This window comes from Nerophis ophidion, linkage group LG10 (genome assembly GCF_033978795.1).
Source record: "Nerophis ophidion isolate RoL-2023_Sa linkage group LG10, RoL_Noph_v1.0, whole genome shotgun sequence".
Taxonomy (NCBI): Eukaryota; Metazoa; Chordata; class Actinopteri; order Syngnathiformes; family Syngnathidae; genus Nerophis; species Nerophis ophidion.
Window position 1 is genome coordinate 38,009,872 of NC_084620.1, and position 18,008 is coordinate 38,027,879.

Consider the following 18,008-nt stretch of genomic DNA (forward strand, 5'->3'; position numbering starts at 1 on the left):
CATAATTAAACCCAAAGTCTCGTCACTTTCTCTCCTTGGAGGTTTGCCACGCTGGAGAAAAAAAGCGGTGTCTCCACGCCGCCAACCTCCCAACCGCCTGTATGGACCCATTCTTCGCGGCCCCCGCGCCGCTGAATGGCAGGGTGGCAACAGCGGGCCAATGTAAATGCCAGCCAGCCCTGCCAGTCAATTACACCGCGACAAAGCTAATTGTTTGTCCAACTCCGCCATTGAGGGCCGCCATTGTTTTAAGCACGGATGTGAACTTCTCGCTTTCACACAGACCAGACGCGGGTGACGGCAGCCCTTGTGAATGATGATGAGACCGCCTGTGCTGCGTCCTCATCAAGCACATATGTTAGGAACGCCTCTTGAACTCGCAAATATTACCTCAAATCGGTGTTGCAATTCGAACAAGTTTATAAACCTGCCAATGATTTATCGTCTCTATTGAGAGTTTGCAATGTCAATAAAACTACTCAAACTGAATCACTTGGAGTGCAGCTGTAGATCATTTAGTCTTAAATAGGAACTGCACTTTTTGGGACAATAAATCATGTCTTGTTTAAATTGCATTCTAATCAGTACATAAATGTACCGTATTTTCCGGACCATAGGGCGCACCGGATTGTAAGGCGCATTGCCGATGAATGGTCTATTTTTGATCTTTTTTCATATTTTTGGCGCACCGGATTACAAGGCGCATTAAAGGAGTCGTATTATTATTATTTTTTTCTAAAAAGTAAACACTTCCTTTCCTTGTGGTCTACATACAGTGGGGCAAAAAAGTATTTAGTCAGCCACCGATTGTGCAAGTTCTCCCACTTAAAATGATGACAGAGGTCTGTAATTTTCATCATAGGTACACTTCAACTGTGAGAGACAGAATATGAAAGAAAATCCAGGAATTCACATTGTAGAAATTTTAAAGAATTTATTCATAAATTATAGTGGAAAATTAGTATTTGGTCAACCATTCAAAGCGCTTATTGATGGAAGGAGGTTTTGGCTCAAAATCTCACGATACATGGCCCCATTCATTCTTTCCTTAACACGAAGCAATCGTCCTGTCCCTTTAGCAGAAAACCAGCCCCAAAGCATGATGTTTCCATCCCCATGCTTTACAGTGGGTGTGGTGTTCTTGGGATTTAACTCAGTATTCTTCTTCCTCCAAACACGACGAGTTGAGTTTATGCCAAAATGGATACATGGATGATGCAGCAGAGGATTGGGAGAATGTCATGTGGTCAGATGAAACCAAAATAGAACTTTCTGGTATAAATTCAACTTGTCGTGTTTGGAGGAAGAAGAATACTGAGTTGCATCCCAAGAACACTACAACTACTGTGAAGCATGGGGGTGGAAACATCATGCTTTGGGGCTGTTTTTCTGCTAAGGGGACAGGACGATTGATCCGTGTTAAGGAAAGAATGAAGGGGGCCATGTATCGTGAGATTTTGAATCAAAACCTCCTTCCATCAATGAGAGCTTTGAATGGTTGACCAAATACCTATTTTCCACCATAATTTACAAATAAATTCTTTAAAATTCCTACAATGTGAATTCCTGGATTTTTTCCCCCCATATTCTGTCTCTCACAGTTGAAGTGTACTTATGATGAAAATTACAGACCTATGTCATCATTTTAAGTGGGAGAACTTGCACAATTGGTGACTGACTAAATACTTTTTTTGCCCCACTGTAACATGGAATGGTGTTTTTTTTTCAAAATGTTGCATAGATTATGTTTTACAAATAATCTTCAAGCCACTTTCTGACAGTCACTTCCAGAATGCGCCGTTTTGTGGGCAATGTAATTTCTGTGGCTTACCTTTGGCAGCGTCTTCTCCCAGTCATCTTTGTTGTAGCGGTGTAGCGTGCAAGGACGGGAGTGGAAGAGGTGTCAAAAGTTTAATCCAACTGTTTTAATGACATTTAGACTTTACTTAAATCAGTAACGGAGCAGTATCTCCTCATCTGGAAACAACCACACCTGAAATGTGTCCCCTTAAAAAACGTACCACCGCAACTCTCGTAAGTAAAGTTCCTTGGGTGAATAATGTCAACTCTCTACGCCAGTATGTTTTAGCGCTTCCATGGTGAGCTTACTGACAGATATGAGTAAGAACATTATACAACTTTATATTAGAAATGGCAACAGCGGAGGATGGATGTCATATAACAACAAGATGGAGAAAGAGAAAAAGCTTATCAACCTACGACGCCAAATACAGATTACTAGGGACCAGAAGGTAAGGAAAGTTTCTTTTTCATAATATTGCGAAACAAAACGGCAGATAATGTCTTACCTTATACACACACCATAATAATACTCCTATGTTTTATACGCCGACAATCCTTCAAGCGTTGCGGCTTCATAACTTACCACAGTCGTACTAAAACATTTTGATAGATTTAAGAGCACCGTGTGTAAAGTTCTATATTTTCAATGGAACATTTAAAATGTTGGTGTTGTTTATTTGAGACATATTGCCATCATAGTGGCAATCTACACTTATCTCTTATCTATGAATGCCATCTACTCGTCACACTTACCATTACACCATGTACCAAATAAATAGCTTTGAGGTGGGTAAGCGCAACCAAACGTATTCCTTACATTAGGCGGGTTATAAAGTGCACTGTTGAATTTTTTTGGGGAAAAAAAAGATTTTAAGTGCGCCTTATTATCTGGTGAATACGGTAAATAAACTTCCACTCACAATGGAGCCAATAGGAGCAATGACATAATTGATTCATTTCGACCATAAAACCTGAGAAATAACCATCCAATAAGGGGCAATAATACACCATTTACATTTCATGACCTGGTTATCAACCAGGTATTAGCGATATTGTTACTATAAGCGCTAACGTTAATGACCTACATTTAGCAGCGCATTGATCAGAGATGTAACTTCCTTATGCTGCTCTATTGACATCCTCAGCTGGTGAGCTGCTTTCTCGCCTCCGAGCTGGTGAAAGTTTATTCTCGATTATAAACCATGCCTCTCACCTGGTTAGTAAAATGATGTGGACATAAACTGAGAAGTTGACACACTTTGACAGACAATGTAGACAGTAAGTGATTGTTTTATTATGTTTGTTAGCTCTTAAGAAGTCTGCAGTAAGTAGTAATTCGTGAAATAGTGTACCTTGCGATACGAAATTAAAATGTATGCCCTGCCGTATGCTTAAAATGATCAAAATACATAAATATTACATGTTATTATGAAAGTGCCTGTTACCACATTACATATATACAATATGAAACATTGATGGAAGTGTTGGGATGTTTTTTAATCACTTCATATGCAGAATAGAGCTCCAATGTTAGTGGACTTTAAATCACATTCATTTACTTGTTAGCGTGTGTTTAAAACCCCAAAAAGATAAGGATTGTGAATGATAGGTAAAACTAAAAGAAAAAAGTCAATATTGAAACACACAATGTGATTACAATAATAGACCACCACCCAGCATTGGCAATGAAAAACATATGTATATTTTTTGTTTCTGTTAATTTTAATATACCAGTTGTAATATAAAAATTGTATTCCTTGATAATATCCATGTAATTAAAGGCCTACTGAAATGAGATTTTCTTAATCAAACGGGGATAGCAGGTCCATTCTATGTGTCATACTTGATCATTTCGAGATATTGCCATATTTTTGCGGAAAGGATTTAGTAGAGAACATCGACGATAAAGTTCGCAACTTTTGGTCGCTAATAAAAAAGCCTTGCCTGTACCGGAAGTCGCAGACGATGACGCCACTTGTGTGAGGGCTCCTCACATCCTCACATTGTTTATAATGGGAGCTTCCAAAAAAAAGAGCTATTCGGGCCGAGAAAACGACGATTGGTCCATTAATTTGAGCGAGGATGAAAGATTCATGGCGGTGGATGTTGCGACCCGTGACTCGGATCTTCACATATTATTATTTTTCCATCTTTGTTCTCATTCTCTGTTTGCTCAGTTTATTTCCCGTTTAGTCCATCACCATGGTTACTTATTAGTTTCAGCTGTTACTCCCGGTTCCTGCACACCTGTTGTCTGTTAATCACCTTCCCTTTATAAGCCTTCCTCTTTTCATTCTTCTGCCTGGGACTCTAATTTGCTTTCATGCAACGAGTTACGCCTGCACTCTGTCAAGTATGTACATTCTCGCTAGCTTTTCACGCTAAGCCATTTGTTCATTCCAGCTCTCATGCTGTATGTTTTGTTTTACTCTTTTATGTGCCTACGTGCCAGTTTTAGTTCTCATTGTTGTATATCCCAGCTTTTATGCTAGCGTATTTGGTTTGCCTTTTTATTAGCACCAGTGTTTTGTTTCATAGATCCTTTTTGTTAAATAAATTGTTCATATCTTACCTTTGCTGTGTTCACTTGTTGACGCATCCACGAGGGAATCAAGCCCGGCACCACGATGCCAAACAGACGTAACAGAGGATATTGATAGCGAAGGACTAGAAAAAAAATAAAAAATAAATAAAGTGAAAAAAAAGGCGATTGCATTGTGAGGGATTCAGATGTTTTTAGACACATTTACTAGAATAATTCAGGAAGATCCCTTATCTGCTTATTGTTTTAATAGTGTTTTAGTGAGTTTTTAAAGATTGTAAAGACATACCTCGAGGTCGGATGGCTGCGGTGAACGGCAGGAGCCGAGGAGCCAAGCTCACAGCTGTCTTTTTTGACATGACAGCTGCTGCAGGACGACGAATAATCCATTGATGTCTCCGGTAAGATATATATCACAGTTTCCCCATCCAAAAACATGCTGGTTGACAAAAAAAAAACATGTTCGCTTGACCGCTCCGCTTCACAACAAACAAAGAAACACCGGCTGTGTCTCGGTGCTAAAGACAGCTAGAATCCACCGCTTTCCACCAACAGCATTGTTCTTTATAGTTTCCATTATTAAATGAACAAATTGCAAAAGATTCAGCAACACAGATGTCCAAAATACTGTGTAATTACGCCATGAACAGGGACGACTTTTAGCCGTGTTTAGTGCAGCGCTAATATTTCCTTACGGTCCATGACGTCACGCGTACGCGTCATCATTCCGCGACGCTTTTAACAAGAAACTCGCGGGAAATTTAAAATTGCAATTTAGTAAACTAAAAAGGCCGTATTGGCATGTGTTGCAATGTTAATATTTCATCATTGATATATAAACTATCAGACTGCGTGGTCGGTAGTAGTGGGTTTCAGTAGGCCTTTAAAATGCATTGTTTCCCTCAAACTACATAGATTTACTTGTGTAAAGGAAAAATCTGTTTTGGTGATTGATAAATATAAGAATGATAATGATGTTGTCTTTAGTTCTTTTTTAAGTTTTTAAAACTTGAAACTAAAATCATGTTGATTTCACAAAAATGACATCCATCAAATATGGGAGCAGCCTGGAGGCAACTTTTCCTTATTGTGTCTTTCAGACCAACCAGGCTATGCCAATTGGTTGAGAGAAAAGTCAACAATGGATAGATGTCGCAAGTGAATGTCATTTGAAATAAAGCAACAGGAAAGACCACCTAATGAGAAAATGACAGACACACAGAGTGTGGAGGGGATACACTGGAGGCCCGCCTGCTTCATTTTTCTCATGACAGATGAGACGTCATGTTGCGTCGCATGGAGGTTTTTTTTTTTGTCGGTGTCGCTCGCCGCTGGACACTGCACATGCATGTCAAGCACACGTGTTTTAGCGTGAAGCATAAGTGCTTGAATGAGTCTGCAGGGCATCAATTGGGTTACACAGTGTGTGTGCACAAGTCCATGAGTCTCTTTTGTGTATCTTTTACACAAAGGATGTGCTTTTAAATACACACTCATTCCGCTACCCGCATTCTCCTTTGGGGGTCATTCGATACATTAATACATGTGATACAATCATTTCAAGAATAGTGTACAGTTTTTACAACCTTGGCTTCTATTGTGGCTAAATTACATTTGTTGGTTGTGATTTAAATACTTAACACAACGATTTGTGTTAACGATTCGATTGGAATCATAGTTTGTTATTGCCGATATGATTCAAGGACGATATTAGTTTATTTAGAACAATACGATCCGAAAGAATTCAATAACTTTTTAGCAAAAATAAATAAATAAATAAAAAAATCAACCAGTGTGATTGTGAAATGTATTAATGAGTTATGGATACAAATAAGCAATTAAACAACAATTAATGACCAGTGCATTCACATCTGTTTTGAATAAAGTACAGCCAACACTTTCAGTTGAATTAACAAGAGGAAACCTTTTCTGCTCTCATTTTTAACATTCAATATGTTCAATAAAAGTCAATCAATCAATCAATGTTTATTTGTATAGCCCTAAATCACAAATGTTTCAAAGGGCTGCACAAGCCACAACAACATCCTCGGTTCAGAGCCCACATAAGGGCAAGGAAAAACTCAAAACCCAGTGGGATGTCAATGTGAATGACTATGAGAAACCTTGGAGAGGACTGCAGATGTGGGTGAGCCCCCCTCCCCTCTAGGGGAGACCGGATGCAATGGACGTCGAGTGGGTCTAATATAATATTGTGAAAGTCTAGTCCATAGTGGTTCTAATATAATAGTTAGTACAGCAACTAACATTTTAGCAGCAGATTTACCTGCTACTTTTACTTTTATTTTTCAACATACAAATAATACAATATTAATATACAAAATAATCAGGTTGGATTAACTGTATAGTTTACCTGAGAAATGAAGTGCAACCAAACATTTTTAGGTCAATGAGATGCTGCACTTTTTTGTATTTGTGCCTACCAGTCACAATCCTTATGTACAAACCCCGTTTCCATATGAGTTGGCAAATTGTGTTGGATGTAAACATAAACGGAATACAATGATTTGCAAATCCTTTTCAACCCATAATCATTTGAATGCACTACAAAGACAACATATTTGATGTTCAAACTCCTAAACTTATTTTTTTTTTGCAAATACTAATTAACTTAGAATTTTATGGCTGCAACACGTGCCAAAGTAGTTGGTAAAGGGCATGTTCACCACTGTGTTACATCACATTTTCTTTTCACAACACTCAGTAAACGTTTGGGAACTGAGGAAAGTAATTGTTGAAACTTTGAAAGTGGAATTTTTTCCCATTCTTATTTCATGTAGAGCTTTTGTCGTTCAACAGTCCGGGGTCTCTACTGTCGTGTTTTATGCTTCATAATGCGCCACACATTTTCGATGGGAGACAGGTCTGGACTGCAGGCGGGCCAGGAAAGTACCCGCACTCTTTTACTACGAAGCAGGGCTGTTGTAACACGTGGCTTGGCATTGTTTTGCTGAAATAAGCAGGGGTGTCCAAGATAACGCTGCTTGGATGACAACATATGTTGCTCCAAAACCTGTATGGACCATTCAGCATTAATAGTGCCTTCACAGATGTGTAAGTTACCCATGCCTTGGGCACTAATACAACCCCATACCATCACAGATGCTGGCTTTTGAACTTTGCGCCTATAACAATCCGGATGGTTATTTTCCTCTTTGTTCTGGAGGACACCACATCCACAGTTAATAAATCTAATTTGAAATGTGGACTCATCAGACCACAGAATACTTTTCCACTTTGCATCAGTCCATCTTAGATTAGCTCGGGCCCAGCAAAGCCGGCGGCGTTCCTGGGTGTTGTTGATAAATAGTTTTTGCTTTGCATAGTAGAGTTTTAACTTGCACTTACAGATGTAGCGACCAACTGTAGTTACTGACAGTGGTTTTATGAAGTGTTCCTGAGCCCATGTGGTGATATCCTTTACACACCGATGTTGGTTTTTGATGCAGTACCACCTGAGGGATTAAAGGTCCATAATATCATCGCTTACGTGCAGTAATTTCTCCAAATTCTCTGAACCTTTTGATGATTTTACGGACCGTAGATGGTAAAATCCCTAAATTCCTTGCAATAGCTCGTTGAGAAATGTTGTTCTAAAATTGTTTGACAATTTGCTTACAAATTGGTGACCCTCGCCCCATCTTTGTTTGTGAATTACTTAGCATTTCATGGAAGCTGCTTTTATACCCAATCATGCCACCCACCTGTTCCCAATTAGCCTGCACACCTGTGGGATGTTCCAAATAAGTGTTTGATGAGCATTCCTCAACTTTATCAGTATTTATTGCCACCTTTCCCAAATTTTTTGTCACGTTTTGCTAGCATCAAATTCTAAAGTTAATGATTATTTGCAAAAAAAATGTTTATCAGTCTGAACATCAAATATGTTGTCTTTGTAGCATATTTAACTGAATATTGGTTGAAAATGATTTGCAAATCATTGTATTCATTTTATATTTACATCTTACACAATTTCCCAACTCATATTGAAACGAGGTTTGTAAGACAAGCTCATCTTTTTCTTTTTTTTTGCACTTTAAGTCATGGAGCCAATGAGAGTCGCTCTATTCTGCCTATAAAGTGCTCTAAAAACATCCAAAAGCCTCCATCTAGGTTTTATCAACACGCTGTGAGTATATATGTAATGTAGTAACAGGCATATTTATAATAACATGTAATATTTACATATTTTGATCATTTTGAACATTCGGCGGCGTATTAGTTTCACAGACGCATCACAACGTTTACTTTTCCCCTTCAACAACAACACTAGTGTGCATCATTCATAAACATAATGCAGCAGTATTGCTAAGTGTTAAAAAATAAATCTAAACTACAAACATAAAAAACAACCACTTACTGTACAATGTCTGCTCTCAGTTGGATGCCGACTGATAGGATGTTCATTCGCTCCTGCCATCTCGAGTATAAGTTCAATACCAAAGTTGTCCTAACTTCTCGGTTTATGTCTACAGCCTTCTACTATCCAGGTGAGATGCATGATTTATAATCAACAATTAGCTTTTACCAACTTGGAGGCGATGCAGCATCTCGGTATGTCGATAGCTGCATAAGCTTGTTCGCTCTCCGTGAACAGGGTGCCGCTAAAATAGTTTGTCTGCCCTAGCAATAATAACAACATCACTAGTACTTAGTTAATATCCAGGTCAAGATATGTAAATGGAGTATAGTTGGCTTTTTTTTGGAGGGTTTTAGGAATTGGAATAGTGTACTCTCATTAGCTGCATTGTTAGCCAGCTTGTACTTGCCATGTATTACTAACTAAAATGCATAAAAAAAGATCTAATAAAAAAAATGGTGTTCTTGTCTTACAAAGGGATTGTGAATGACAGGCAACATTCCCCCCAAAAAGTGCAGTTCCCCCTCAAATGATTAGTGGTTTGACCTGCTACTGCTCTCATTTTAGTGAACAGTTACGGCGGCCAAGAAAAGTTACAACACACGCGAGAAATCCACAACACAACAACTTTCAGCTGTGAAGTGAAGTGAATTATATTTATATAGCGCTTTTTCTCTAGTGCAGGGGTGCTCACACTTTTTCTGCAGGCGAGCTACTTTTCAATTGACCAAGTCGAGGAGATCTACCTCATTCATATTTATAATTTATATTTATTTATTTATGAAAGAGACCTTTTTGTTAACAAGTTAATGGTGATTAATGATAATACAAGCATGTTTGACACATATAGATTCCTTTCTTTTGTGAAGACAAGAGTATAAGTTGGTGTATTACCTGGTTCTGATGACTTGCATTGATTGGAATCAGACAGTAGTGCTGATAATGTCCGCATTTTCAAATGGAGGAGAAAAAAAAGTCCTCCTTTCTGTCCAATACCACATGAAAGTGGTTGGATTTGGCATCTCGTTTGTCCAACTTGAATACTTCTTTTTAAACACTTTGTTATGAGAGTTGCATATGTGTGTGTGGCCCTTTAATTTGTTGACAGCAAGTGAGTGACGTTAGTGAGTGTGTGGGCGAGCGAGGAGAGGGACCGTTATATATCTAAGTTACATTTAAACCAGTGTGGGTGGCACTTGGAGCAGATGGGTAAAGTGTCTTTCCTAAGGACACACTGGCAGTGACTCGGATGGCGGAAGCGGGGATCGAACCTGGAACCCTCAAGTTGCTGGCACGTCCACTCTACCAACCGAGCTATACGACACGAAAGCAAATGTCACAACAAACAGGAACGCCATGTCAAATTAATCGGACTTACGGGTTCTGTCAGAAAAATAATAGTACAAAAAACCCAGTTGGGGTGCAAATCTTTGGCCAATTTTCACCCTTTTGTGTGCAGCTGTTCAGGAGTAGAAGAGTTAGTTTAAATACATAATAGCAAATACTATACATATGGCCGTGGAAAAAAGTAGCGTACCCCATGAGGTACAGAATGTACACAATTATATAAGAATGTTTTTTGGCATGTGCTCTACAGCCTGCAAAATACACGCAGACTTTATTTCAATTAAAAAAACAGAAGTAGACCAAATGTTTAGCTTTTTTAAAGACTACCATTGCACATGTGTTTCTTTGTAATTAGTGATACTGTTTCAGGAATACCTAATTTCCTTGAATTGCCGCCAGGCATGTAATATGCGCCTGCTTTGAATTACTGCCGGGTCAAACTCGCTTCCGGGTAATTGTTATGTTGCGTTTATAATGTGTTACAGAGCCGATGTTCTCCAGAAATGTGTTTGTCATTCTTGTTTGGTGTGGGTTCACAGAGTGTGGCGCATATTAGTAAGAGTGTTAAAGTTGTTTATATCACTACCTTCAGTGTAACCGGTATGGCTGTTGACCAAGTATGCCTTGCAATCTCGTACGAGAAGCAGCGAAATGCATGCGTCTAGCCGGCACGCAGATAGCATGGTGTAAAGGCGGGCGCGATGACATGTTGTATTGTCGATTGGTACTGGGCTGCAGAATAATTTTTTATTAAATTTTTAAAATGTGCTTTTCATGATGGTATCCTTACATCACACCCAATTTTTTACTGCATGCCATTGGTAAGCGCAGAGGTGAGAAGAGGTTTTAAAACTATTAGTGCCTGCTTGCTTTTAACGCATGCCTTGAATAAGCGCAGGAGTGAGAAGAGGTTTTAAATTAATTAGCGCCCCGGCGGCTATTCAAGGAAATACAGTAGAATAGTTAAAGGCCTACTGAAACCCACTACTACCCACCACGCAGTCTTATAGTTTATATATCAATGATGAAATATTAACATTGCAACACATGCCAATACGGCCTTTTTAGTTTACTAAATTAGAATTTTAAATTTCCCGGGAGTTTCGTCTTGAAAACGTTGTGTAATGATGACATGTAAGCAAGACGTCACAGGTTTTTAGGAAGTATGAGCGCTGCGCACACACACAGCTAGAAGTCGTCTGCTTTAACGGCATAATTTCACAGTATTTTGGAGATCTGTGTTGCTGAATCTTTGGCAATTTGTTCAATTAATATTGGAGAAGTCACAGTAGAAAGATGGAGTTGGGAAGCTTTAGCCTTTAGCCACACAAACACACAGTGATTCCTTGTTTAAAATTCCTGGAGGTGAAACTTTACTATGGATCAGAGCGGTCAAGCGAACATGGATCACGACGGAATGTCAACCAGCAGGTTTCGGTGAGAAAATTGTGGTTAAAAAGTCAGTTCTTACCTGAGAAAAGCTGAGCTTGTGCCGTCCATAAAGTTGCCGTCGACTCCCCAAAGACACTGCGCGTCAAGACACCCGTTGGCGTACACCTCCGACTATCAGGTACTATTTAACTCACTAAAACACTAGCAACACAATAGAAAGATAAGGGACTTATTTTTTTAAATTTTATTTTATTTTCTAGTCCGTCGCTATCAATATCCTCAAACACGAATCTTTCATCCTCGCTCAAAGTAATGGGGAATTTGTCATTTTCTCGGTCCGAATAGCACCTTTCCTTGGAGCCCCTCATTAAAATCAATGTGAATATGTGAGAAGCCCCCACACTTGTGACATCATCTTCTGCATCCTCCTCTCTTAACATCGAAAGTTGCAAACTTTATCGTGGATGTTCTCTACTAAATCCTTTCAGCAAAAATATGGCAATATCGCGAAATGATCAAGTCTGTCACATAGAATGGACCTGCTATCCCCGTTTGAATAAAAAAAATCTAATTTCAGTTGGCCTTTAACTCACACAAACATGACGTTGTTGTTTGGTGACAAATAATAAACAAAAAACATGGCCGCCTGGTATCAATATCACTCTCTTTCCGGGCAGGTCGGGTTGCCATTGAATGCCAAGAAGGGGGTTGGGGGTTGGCACTCAGATGTCGATGCGACCGAGGGGGTTTGGGGGAGGTTGGAGGAGGGGGGGGGGGGGGGGGCATCGCCAGTTGGCAGGCCTGGCACACAATGGCTGGCACGATATGACAGTCCCCTCTTCTGCAGAGGGGAAGGTTCCTTCGCCCGGATCTTTTGTTTGCCTTGTTTGGGTTGCGGCTCATCCCGATAAAGACCACTTTGTTTAGACAACAAAGCGGCGGGGAGGGCGAGAAGCGAAAGATAGACAAAGAGATATTGGCGCACACGCACACACACACACGCACCCACGTACACACACAAAAGGCATTGGTGGCAAACGTGGGAAGACCGCCAATGCAGATAGGCCTAAAGTATACTCATTCATAATTGCATTTTTCAGTACCGTACAGAGACGTACGGAGTTTCCGCACAGCGCACATTACGTGAGGGACAGGAAGTAAACGTTTTTTTTTATTTATTTTCTTAGTTGGTTGAAGTTTGTTCCGAACATGATGCCCATGTTCATAGTGTACTCTATTAAATAAATAAATGAATAAATGGGTTGTACTTGTATAGCGCTTTTCTACCTTCGAGGTACTCAAAGCGCTTTGACACTACTTCCTCATTTACCCATTCACACACACATTCACACACTGATGGAGGGAGCTGCCATGCAAGGCGCTAACCAGCACCCATCAGGAGCAAGGGTGAAGTGTCTTGCTCAGGACACAACAGACGTGACGAGGTTGGTACTAGGTGGGGATTGAACCAGCGACCCTCGGGTTGCGCACGTCCACTCTCTCACTGCGCCAAGTGTGAATATGTATGTTTTTTTCTAAGCGATTGAATGGTGGTCATCCGGAGTCTACCCCAATTCTCACTCAAAGTCAGCTGGGACACATTCCAGCTCACCCTTAGGAGGACAAATTGTCTTCACATAACAGAACCGATCATGAATAGGGAGCAGAAATAAGCTGCTTTTAGTTTTAAATGATAACACTAAGAATTAATATTAGCTTCCAAGAGGTTACAGCCCAGCCTTTTGGCTGGTGGTAGTGCCAAGGTGAAGCTAGGCCTCACGTTTGAGAACACTCGGAATCATTGTCAACTGCTTGCATCCATTTTCTATACCACGTGCCCACATTCGCACCTGTGGAGTGGAACATTTGGACTTTCCAATTAATGTGCTCATTTTTAGAACGTGACAGGAAGCCGGAGAGAATCCACAAAACATGCAAACTCCACACAGAGATACCCAAATGTAGTTACGAACCCTCGCTCTCCTCACTGCCAGGCCAACATTCTAAGTACCCTTCCATTTGTCTGTTTACGTATTTTAGATTTGAGAATCGTATTCATGGGCTAATCACCTGCCGAGCAAAGAAAGGGTGGCGTCGTGTTGCCAATGAGTAGGAGAAAGAGGAAGATTTAGAGACTGGAACAGGTTTTGCCGGCTGAAAAACGTGAGATCATCCTGCAAGGCTGCGAGAGATAGAAAGCAGGAGGACATCACGCACACACACGGACGCACACATACACGCACACACACACGAACACGTGCACACAAGCATGCATGTGGAGTCATTTATGAACACCATCAAGACTTGCATGACCTGCACACACATTTCCAGGTGAGGCGGGCCCGAGCGGCAGAGCAAGCAAAGGCGAGAGGAGCAGAAAGTGTGTCGGGGCCACATCAAATATTTACTCGGCGGCAGCTGTATTGTGGAAACATTACACATCGGAGCTGCGTAATTAGCCAGATATTTTCTGACCCTCTTACTAGCTGCCGACTTCTGTTGGGAAGTCCGCCCCTCCTCCCCCCCACCCCCCTCTTCCTGCCTCCCCTTCGCTCGGCTGCTGAAATGCGTCTTGGCTCGGGACCCAGGCCTCTGGCAGCCAGAGTGCTATACATGTGCACAGAACCCCGCTCAGCATAAAATGGCTGCCAGGCAGGCTTCTCCTCCTGAAATGTCGACGGCGGTATGCATCTGTGTGTGTTGCGCGTGCGCACTTTTTGTGTGTGTGTGGAGGATATCTGTGCATGTCTGCAAGTGTTTGCGGGTTAGAAACATGGACCGCCGCTGTCAAGGGAAAGGGGGAAAAAAGTTCCCTAAACTATATGGTTGATTTGCTGTGTGCGTGTGTCCACTTTAATGGAAACAGAAGGATGCCCCCCAAAAATGATGGGGTGGGTCAGAGGGATGGTTTCAGTGATTATTACATCCAGGCCAGTTGGGTGTGGAGAAACCACACAAGCTAAGCTCGAGCCAGTTTTCTGTTTCCACGAAACCCAAATTGGCCTCATCCTTACTGCGGTATGATAGATATCCCGCTGGACCAGAAGGTGTAAAAACTTGTGCCCACATCCAAAATACCCGCAAGATTATCTGATCGTTACTTTTTATTTCTTTCATTTCTTTTTTTTCTTCAAGACATTGTTTGCTTTCTGTTGAGCAACAGAAGATAATGGTTTTCGTACTGCATTTTCACTTCCCAGAGGTGAGTAGTAAAGCGCTACATTTACTCCGTTACATCTAGTTGAGTAACTTTTGGGATAAATTGTACTTCTAAGAGTAGTTTTAATGCAACATACTTTTACTTGAATATATTTATAGAGAAGAAACGCTACTTTTACTCCGCTCCATTTATCTACATTCAGTTTGCTACTCACTACTGATTTTTAGCGATCTGTTAATGCACGCTTTGTTTATTTGGTTTGTCAGACAGACCTTCAAAGTAGGATTCATCACATGCCTGCGTTTCACCAATCAAATGCAGTTACTGGTGACGTTTGACTCCGTTTCACCAATCAAACAGAGCCAGGCTGTCAGGGTTATTTGGTGACAAACCCCAAGATGCAGAGATGGAGGCAGGCATGGAATGTGAAACCATGATTTAATAAAGATACTGAGACAAAAACAAAACCAAAAGGGTACAAACAAAAAGCACGCACATGGGCGGATATAACAAACTAAGGGCTATGAACAAACTAATCGGAAGCAGGGAACAAAAAACAGTAAGTTACAAAACATCTACCAAATATAGCTTACCACTACGCTGCATTCACACGACCAGTAGGAATGACAAGTAGAAAATGACATTGACACGACAATAATCCAACCCTGACTGGAGGAGAAAACAGATCTTAAATAGTGGCTGGCTGATTGATCCCAGGTGTTGCCAGGTGCCAATCAGCCATAGCTGAGGGTTACACAGCACTCAGGGAGACAAACAGGAAACAGAACCAAAATAAGATTGCTGGCAGGAACTAAAGACAAACGCAGAGGAAAAACTAAGACATATACCAAAACTGTCAGGGACAAGCCTAACAGTAGCCCCCCTTCCCATAACGGATACCAGACGTTTCACGAATCCTCCCCCCTAAAAAAAAAAACAGTCCAAAGTCAAGGGAGGGTGGAGGGAGGACAAGGTGGTGGGCCGCCAGGCCGAGTGTCCCCGCAACCAGCGGGGAAGAGTCAGGTGGCGACGGCGAATGGAACGCCGCTGCCATTTGCGAGGCGGTCGCCCATGAAATGACCACCTCTGTGGCCGACAGGTGTGTGGTGGTGCCCTCTGCTGGCCCACCGGAGTGAGTAGTGGTGGCGCCCCCTGCTGCTGGCCCACCGGAGTGCGTGGTGGTGGCGCCCCCTGTTGCTGGCTCACCGGAGTGCGTGGTGGTGGCGCCCTCTGCTGCTGGCCCACCGGAGTGCGTGGAGGAGTCTGCTGGCCCACCGGAGTGCGTGGTGGCATCATAGGTTGCAGACCCACAGGAGATTATGGCGCCGTAGGTTGCAGACCCACCGGAGGTGATGGCGCCGTAGGTTGCAGACCCACCGGAGGTGATGGCGCCGTAGGTTGCAGACCCACTGGAGGTGACGGTGGCGTCTGCCGGCCCACCGGAGATGACGGTGGCGTCTGCCGGCCCACCGGAGATGACGGTGGCGTCTGCCGGCCCACCGGAGATGACGGTGGCGTCTGCCGGCCCACTGGAGATGACGGTGGCGTCTGTCGGCCCACCGAAGTTGATGGCGCCGTCTGTTGCAGAGCAACTGAAGTTGATGGCGCCCTAGTTTGCAGACCCACTGGGACGAGAAGTGGCTGTGCATCCCCATCTGCACAGCTACTGATAGCCCCCCCCTCAAGGGACGGCTCCAAGACGTCCCCAGATAGGCCCACAGTCAACAGAGGTGGGTGGGAGAGGGCTTGAAAAGCAGCCGAACTTTTTTTCAAATTATCCATTAGCTCTAGCGCTAATTTAAGCCTCTCTGCCATGGACAACTCTGCGGGGTTCGTATTTGGCTGGATTATTCTGTCAGGGTTATTTCGTGACGAACCCCAAGATGCAGAGATGGAGGCAGGCATGGAATGTGAAAACATGATTTAATAAAGATACTGAGACAAAAACAAAACCAAAAGGGTACAAACAAAAAGCACGCACATGGGCGGATATAACAAACTAAGGGCTATGAAAAAACTAATCGGAAGCAGGGAACAAAAAACAGTAAGCTACAAAACATCTACCAAATATAGCTTACCGCTATGCTGTATTCACACGACCAGTAGGAATGACAAGTAGAAAATGACATTGACACGACAATAATCCAGCCCTGATTGGAGGAGAAAACAGATCTTAAATAGTGGCTGGCTGATTGATCCCAGGTGTTGCCAGGTGCCAATCAGCCATAGCTGAGGGTTACACAGCACTCAGGGAGACAAACAGGAAACAGAACCAAAATAAGAGTGCTGACAGGAACTAAAGACAAACGCAGAGGAAAAACTAAGACATAGACCAAAACTGTCAGGGACAAGCCTGACACAGGCTTGATTAACATGATTAACTGCACTTTTTTTTCCCATAAACCTTTAGTTATAAATTTCAACATTTACAAACAGTTGAAAATAATAATCAAATTAAGTACAAAAACAGTATAAAAACAGTACAAAACAGCGCCAGGGGGTTGTAAATTCAAAGTAACTAAAATAGAATGCAAAATATATATATATATATATAAAATAAACAAAGTACAAAGCCATAGGCTCACTCAATCTCAGTAAATAACTTAAATTTGGAACACAGCATCATCGTTTTCACAGTTTTTTGTTTGTTAGAGGTAGAGAGTGTTTTAATGTAGAGTTCTAAATCTTTTTTAAAGGCACAAAAAACAGGTCAGGTACTGAGAAACTTACATTTATGAATATAAAACTTAGCCAATAGTATAATGAGGTTCCAAAGGTCAAATTCATTTAAAAAAAAGTTTGCAACACAGTGTAAAACCAAATATATATTATTGAATATATATTATTGTTTTAGTTGCTTAAGAGATATTCCTGGCTCTGAATTTGTTCATTGCTATTTTTATGTTTTTGTGCATTACTTGTTGCCGTCATCATTGAACGAACAGGTTACTCATCAGTTACTCAGTACTTGAGTAGTTTTTTCACAACATACTTTTTACTTTTTCTCAAGTAAATATTTGGGTGACTACTCCTTACTTTTACTTGAGTAATACATCTCTAAAGTAACAGTACTCATACTTGAGTCCAATTTCTGGTTACTCTACCCACCTCTGTCACTTCCTTCATGCTTGTTTATTTAAGCAAGTGGCAATAGCCAAAGGTGCCAAGAAATGTTTTTTCTGGAACATGGCCGTGTGTGTGGGTGCGTGTTTGTGTGTGTGCGTTTGTGCGCGCGCGCCAAACTCCCAGGGCAAAAGCCCTTCTTCACCGCAACTGTTTATTTACAGGTTGGCTTACTGTTTATTTGAATAGTACGCCACTGGTCGGGCTTCTGCACACATTTAAACACACCTCGCTGTTATCACAGCACTTCCAGTGCATTTAAA

General features: G+C 41.5%; 1 protein-coding gene across 7 annotated transcripts in view; it reads left to right on the top strand.

The window, feature by feature from the left end:
* The window catches only part of LOC133560769 (nuclear factor 1 B-type-like), a 161,859-nt gene that overhangs the window by 68,052 nt on the left and 75,799 nt on the right, over positions 1-18,008 (top strand). The gene's annotated exons all lie outside the window — the stretch shown is intronic.